We start from the raw sequence: 8686 nt of genomic DNA on the forward strand, positions 1-8686 counted from the left end.
ATATCTGGCTAAAAAAAAGATAGGCATGGGTAGCCAGATCATCTAGAAACACTTTCCTACACTATAAAAATATAAGTTTTGCGACACTACTTGCCAATTCCTTACGGTAACATGACTAAGCAAAAAAATGCAAAACAAATTAAAAGGGGCACTCGCGGAAAAATGCCCAACATTCTAATATACGGCATCTCAGATAAAAAAAAAGACATGCACGTGTTAGCCCAACCATCAAGGCACACTTTCTAACACATAAACATGAAAACAAATCAATAATATACGGCAATTCCTTACTACGTAGTAAATTTTTACAAATATTGAAAAAAAAAAACAGAAATTGGCAACCGCAGTTAAATACCCAATATACCAATAACTGCGTCGTATCTGACAAAAACAAAGTCACGCATGGGTAGCCAGATCATCTAGACACACTTTCCAACACTAAAAAAGCAAAAGTTTTACGACACTATTTGGCAATATCTTACGAAAAAATGACTTGGCAAAAAAATGAAATAAATTGAAAAAGGGGCACTCGCGGTAAAATGCCCAACATTCTAATATACGGCATCTCAGATAAAAAAAAAAAGACATGCACGTGTTAGCCCAACCATCAAGGCACACTTTCTAACACATAAACATGAAAAAAAATCAATAATATACGGCAATTCCTTACTACGTAGTAAATTTTTACAAATATTGAAAAAAAAAAACAGAAATTGGCAACCGCAGTTAAATACCCAATATACCAATAACTACGTCGTATTTGACAAAAACAAAGTCACGCATGGGTAGCCAGATCATCTAGACACACTTTCCAACACTAAAAAAGCTTTACGACACTATTTGGCAATATCTTACGGAAAAATGACTTGGCAAAAAAATGAAAAAAAATGAAAAAGGGGCACTCGCGGTAAAATGGTCCTCGTGGTGATGAACGACATTTTAACTAAAAAAAAAATCATGCACATGGTAGCCAAACAATCCACCAAGACTTTCCACAACTGATAACCTATACAAGTTGCACCATTCTACGACAATTTCATAATACGTAATAACTTTGATAATTATGCAAATTACCTTAGAAGGGTAAACTCGGTCGCGCTCGACCCCGACGCTTCTCAGAAATCGGGGAAGGAGTACAGCTACAGCAATGCACATCTGGACACTACTAGAGCGTGTAGGCGAGACACCTACTGCAGGTCGATCACCCACAAATTCAGTCACGGGGGGTGAGTCACGTGAGAAAAACCTGTTTTTTTTTTATGCTCGGGGTCGCGAACGACCCACCGTACCGTTCCAGGGATATAAAGACTGTTTAATCATGCTATCCACAACTAGTGACTTTGATAAAGTAAACCAAGTGCTCAGTAATAATGTAATAACTCTTTGTTCAAATATATGTAAGTTTGAAAGATCAGATTCGCCTCTGTCTTATCCCGTTTCCTGAATTATAACTTTTAAAAAATAATTTGTCCGTTCATTGGGACATAAGCCTAGGGGCCCCAACAGGGAAAATAGCCCAGTGAGGAAAGGAAACAAGGGAAAATATAATATTCTAAGAACAGTAACAACATTAAAATAAAATATTTCATAAATAAACTTTAAATAATTTAACAAAACAAGAGGAAGAGAAATTAGATAGAATAGTGTGCCCGAGTGTACCCTCAAGCAAGGAAACTCTAACCCAAGACAGTGGAAGACCATGGTACAGAGGCTATGGCACTACCTAACTAAGAGAACAGTGGTTTGATTTTGGAGTGTCCTTCTCCTAGAAGAGCTGTTTACCATAGCTAAAGAGTCTCCTCTACCCTTACCAAGAGGAAAGTAGCCACTGACCAATTACAGTGCAGTTGTTAACCCCTTGGGAGAAAAAGAATTGTTTGGTAATCTCAGTGTTGTCAGGTGTATGAGGACAGAGGAGAATATGTAAAGAATAGGCAAGACTATTCGGTGTATGAGTTGGCAAAGAGAAAGTGAACCGTACCCAGAGAGAAGGATCCAATGTAGTACTATCTGGGCAGTCAAAGGTCCCCATAACTCTCTACTGGTAGTATCTCAATGGGCGGCTGATGCCCTGGCCAACCTACTACTATATATATATATATATTTACATATGTATATATACTGTATATATATACATATATATATATATATATATATATATATATATATATATATATATATATATATATATATATATATATATACCGGTATATATATATATATATATATATATATATATATATATATATATATATATATATATATATGAGTGGGTATACCTTAACGTGGTAAAAAGGTTTTCTGTATTATCAGGATCAGCAAAGGTGCATTCTTGTGGGCCACCAATAATAGGTTGGGTTTCTGTAAGAACTCGAACAAAAGTGTCCCACTATCACCAACCAGCAGTTGTCCAGCGTGGTGATGAAAACTGGATAAACTTAGATGTAAATGGGGATATGCCTGAGGCGTTTGTCCTACAGTGGACTAGAAACGGCTGCATTTGTTGTTATATAAAGTATATATTTGTATATATATATATATATATATATATATATATATATATATATATATATATATATATATATATATATAAAAATGTAAATATATATATATATATATATATATATATATATATATATATATATATATATATATATATATATATACAGTATATATATATCTTTATACATATACATACATATATATATATATATATATATATATATATATATATATGTATATATATGTATACATACATACATACATATACAGTGTATATATATATATATATATATATATATATATATATATATATATATATAAATAATGTATATATACTGTATATATATAAATAATATATATATATATATATATATATATATATATATATATATATATATATATATATCTGTGTGCATGTGTGTATGTGTATTTGTATGTTTATGTATAGCTCGAATTCACAGTAATGTAAGGTGCATGTTCAATTTACAGATATTATGCCTCTACGTTATGATATACAAGTTAATACTCAATAAAAAGTACTCTTAGTTTTCATAAGAATTAACAAGAAGTTCAATTTGTTATGTTCATAAGTAGGACTCCTGATACTAGTAAAAAAAAAAATATTCGAGTCAAAATATTTGTAAAAAACAAAATAAATAGTGATTATTTCCTTATGTTTTGTAAATGCCATAATCGCCGGATAACAACTCATTCTATAAATCAATGTACTTTACCAACTATATGTAATTGCTCAGTCTACATAGGAGAAAAATAATTTCACCAGAATGTTTCAGAAATTATTTATATTGGAATCTTTTCCCCTGTTCCTTTGGCTATCGTGCCTATAACAATTAAAGAACAGACATCTTAGCACAACAACATAATCAGTACTGGGCGAAAGGCCCGGTTACTATCAAGCAGGGTGGAAAAGCTGAATGATCAATATTAGATTATATGGTTGATGCTGCAAAAGTTTGTAAAGTAATACCTTAAGTAATTAAGTGATTCTTGACATATAGATATTTGCTAGCATGAAATGTTACAAATTGAAATGCCAAGTACCTTATAGGTCTACTTGTGCAGTCACTCATGCGGCCAAATATGAATCAGCAATTACTTAGGGATATAGCTAATTCTAAGGTTTTGTGCAGAACGGAATTTTGTCCATTCTTCCCATAACGGAATTGTACTGTTCGGTACTTTAGTAAGATTACAGTACTATAATTCTGTACCGTACTTTTACACTAAATATCAATATTACCATATCATACTCGATACCGTACCGTAGCGTAATGTAAGCCTTGTGTGCCAACGATGAGGGGTCATCGGCCAATAAGTATAATAAAATTTGCACCACTTTCCTTTTATGAGATTTCACTTAGCCATTAGTGATGTATGTACTACATCATATTTACTATGCTAAATCAGTACCCTGGAATAACATTCCTTTGTCAGTGTTATTCTACATCTCAACCTAATGTCGCTGATTCTTTTGGGTGGGATTCAATGTAAGGTCTGAATTATTATAATAAATCTCTTTTGCTAATGGCTTACAACACTGCTCAGTTCTCAATGGCTTGTGACTCTTGAGTGAGAATATCGACATAAACGAACTCTTATACAAAAATACAAAATAACAAATGAGCCTCACTCCTAAAAGACTAGATCCTACTGAAATACAAAAGTTATAAAATCACATCCTCTCTTTGAGAAAATTAAATGATTATTTAATCCCTCATAGCACATGCTACAACAATTATACTTAATGTCTTAACATGTTCAATCGATGCAATACTGTGCAAATATACTTTTAATACATGTAGCGCATATTGTATTACAGTATAAAAACAAGTCTTTTATCTCTTATCTTGACATTGTACAAAACATTACAAATCTAATCTCTCAGTGGCCTTTTATCTATTAATCCCATTGGGAAGTGCTCTATCTTTATCCTGTACTGGTACAATTGGCTTCATTGATAACGGTACACTTCATGGGAAGCTAAGGGGACGTCAGTGTACTGGAATTAATGAAGCCAACTGTACATGAATAGATTCTAAATCTATTTTTTATGTTTCAGTCCCTTGTTTATTATTTGATTCATTTTTTTTTCACTACTTCTGAAAATGTTCCACCTTTAACATTCACATGATCTACAGGATTTTTTTTTCTTTTAACGGCTGTAATTGATCAACATGACGTTTAATAATATATTCACCAATTGAATATCATAATGTAAATATTGTATCTATTTTACCATTTCTCCTGGTACCCACTTTTCTGGAGTATTTTATGATCTTACAATGGCATTTGATGAAGGAAAAAAAATCCTACTTGTGAGAGACTTTTTAATTGCTTATACCCATTTTCTTCTAAATCACTTTGGAAATTTTGATATAACAACCTAACTTACACCCAATCCTCCTCCCTAGCAACAAATTTGATGATGTCACACCTGTTGTTCAGTGTGGTGTTGTTTTTTAAGAAAAAAACTTTGACATGTAAAAATATGTTATTCGCATTTGCTTTTCTACACTTCATATTATTCTTAAATGTTTGAATAAATCTTTCAGTCTCTCCAATCCTTGAATGATGATATGTTGCAGGAAATGTATGCTTAATGCCATTAATATTATAAAACACTTTAACCCTTGAACCCTATCGTTGTTTTTGATGGACGTTGACTACATCACAGAGAGAATTTCACCCTTTTTGGTAAAATGAAAAAAAAAAAATCTTAATTTTAAAACAGATTTATTACAAAATAACCATTGAAAGAATTACTCTTAAACTTTAGAATGATGATACATGAACTTAATTTGTACTTTATGTTAACCCTGTACGTAGTTTGGAAATCTCCCTAACTCGCCGGGAAAATTTTACCCTTTTTTTCTTTTTGTTTTTGAAAATGAAAAAAGAGACATGCTTAACTTCAAAACAGGTTTATTATAAATCTACATTGAAAGAGTAACTCTTAACCTTTAGAATGATGATATCTAAACTTAATTTGTACTTTATGTTAACCCTGTATGAAGGGTAGAAATCTCCCTAATTCACAAACTTTCTCTCTATGTGGAAAAAATTCCGGGCACAGAGCAGGACAGCGCACCCACCCGTCGCATTGTCTCGGTAGGACCTAATTGTATGGGGAAGGAGAGTGAGCCCCTTTATCTCCGAAGGGGTGAATCATATGTCACCCACATGAGCCTGAGAGAAAATTTCCCTGCGATGGGATTTTACGGTTACAGTCCTGCGAGGTAAACAGTGAACTATTATCAGTAAGCGGCCCTGTAGGAAGGTTAGATTTTGTATTGTGATCTGGCTATTTTGATTAATTATCAGATTTGAATACTGTATTATTCAGATCTAATTTCAAGCTTTTGTATAATTCACATTGCATTATTTCGTTTGTTTTAGTCTAAGGTCTATTCAGATATAATAGTTCATGTCAAGTTCAAATATAATTTTCAAATCGTAACATTTTTGTCTTAGTCTATGTTTTGTATACTCCTAATTTTTTTTCGAGAGAGACTCATTTTGTTATTATGTAAACTATTTCGAAGTGCTGTAATTTATATAGAATATTTTTATTTTTGTAAAGATTGTATGATTCCAATCACCATATTTTAGAATCAGATTCTGCTCGTATCCTGTTAAGAACCTCAGTAAGTCATAAATAATAGTTAAGAGTTTAGTTTGAGTGTACTTAGGAGACCTTTGGATATTTAGTGTTTTATATATTGCTGTCTGGGAGCTATTCAACTGTCTCAAAATTATTGTATTAGTATTGTAAATTGTATTAATTTCAATGTAAAAGCAAACAAGTGAGTTTGGAGTAACTCACCAGTCGTAATATATATAATATTATATATTTGGTTCCCAGTCACGAGCTATAGTATGATATACATACATATATATATATATATATATATATATATATATATATATATATATATATATATATATATATATATATATATATATATATGTATATATATATATATATATATATTTATATATATATATACATATATATATATATATATATATATATATATATATATATATATATATATATATATATATATATACATATATATATATATATATATATATATATATATATATATATATATACATATATATATATATATATAAGTGTAAAAACCACAGGAAACAGGAAAGTAAAAGACCAGGTACCAAGCGCTTTCGTGTATTACGTACACTTCTTCAGGTAACAAAGTGAAATAGAAAATAAAATCATACAAAAAAGAAATTAAAGCCACAAACAAGCAAAGCATCATCAATATGATAAGGTAATTAATAGTCGTTAAGAATGAATAAACAATTGTCGTTATGTAATAAAATACTAGTAATGTAACAATATATATATATATATATATATATATATGTATATATATATATATATATATATATATATATATATATATATATATATATATATATTTATGTATACAGTATATGTACATATATAAATATATATATATATATATATATATATATATATATATATATATATATATATATATATATATATATATATATACATATATATATATATACACATATATACATATATATATATATATATATAAATATATATATATATATATATATATATATATATATATATATATATATATATATATATATATATATATATATATATATATATATATATATAGCCTATTAGTAGACCAGATACAGAACATGATTTGCCAAAATCGCTTACTTTGTGGTGAAAGCATGAAATTGGCATTCTGATACAATACACCAATGCAAGCAAAATTTTTGTTTTACTTAGTATGTTTTTGTAGTTGACAGTCAGAAAAACACACTTACAAATCTCTATGCTCAGTATCTAAATGGTTTTAATAAGATTATCAGAATTTTAGCACACCAAAAATCTCTATCACGAACAACGACTTGGAAGAATGCAGTATTACTGATAACCACTCTGGATGACTATGGAAATCAATTTCTCGAAAGGAGTGAAGGTTTACATGTATTAGACCTGAAGGATGTTATGAGCAAGTCAACTGTTCATGTACTGACACAGTATAAGGTCCTTGGCTGCGAACAATATACCACTTTTGTAGAGGAAAGACTTGTTGATCAAACCGCAGCCCTGGAGAGACAATTAAAAGAAGAATATTTATATCTTCAGGACACCAAAAAAAAAAAAAAAAAAAAAAAAAAAAAGGAAGAAAGAACAGGGTCTTCTATCATCACTGATGAATGACAGAGTTCGATCTCGGTATGAGGTAGAAATTGATTTCTATTTGAACACGATATTGTGTTGATTTTCATCCATAATGACTTATTAGGGGTAATTGGAATTCAAAGCTATCCATTGTGTCACCTGGTGGGCCGGAGAATCGGGGAAATATAGCTGACAAGCGACTGATGTCTTGTCAGGTAAATCCTGAATTGCAGTTAGATTCCGACTTGTTTTGAACCTCTATTTGCATAGTTGGAAGCAACCTGGCCTTTCATTTGAAGGGGCTATGGTTCGATCACAGTATGATATGGAATTTTTTTCTATTTGATCACGATATTGTGTTGATTTTCCTCCATATTGACTCATTAGGGGAAAATTGATTTAAAAGCGTTCCATTGTATCACCAGGTTGGCTGGAAAGTCATGGAAAACTCGCTGGTATGAGACTGATGTCTCGCTAAGTAAATCCTGAATTGCAGTTATCAATTAGGTTCCGACTTTTTTTGAGCCTCTAGTGCCATGATTGGAAGCGATATGGCCTTTCATTTGAAGGGACTAGGGTTCGACCCCAGTATGATATAGATATTTATTTATTTTTGAGCACACCTATTGTGTTGATTTTCCTCCATATTGACTCATTAGGGGTAATTCAAATTGAAAACTATCCAAGGTGTCACTTGGTGGGCAGGGAAGTCGGGGGAAACTCGCTGGTAGGAGACTGAGGTTTTTTAAAGGGGAAATCCTAATTTACAGTGAGCATTTAGGTTCTGACTTCTTTTGAGCCTCTTGTGCCATGGTTGGAAGGGACCTGACCATCCATTTGAAGGGTCTAGGGTTCGATCCTAGTATGAGACACAAAATTATTTCTATTTGAGAATGATATTGTGTTGATTTTCATCAAATTTATCCATTAGGAATAATTTGAATTAAAAGCTACCCATTT

This window comes from Palaemon carinicauda, chromosome 20, assembly GCF_036898095.1.
Source record: "Palaemon carinicauda isolate YSFRI2023 chromosome 20, ASM3689809v2, whole genome shotgun sequence".
Lineage (NCBI taxonomy): Eukaryota > Metazoa > Arthropoda > Malacostraca > Decapoda > Palaemonidae > Palaemon > Palaemon carinicauda.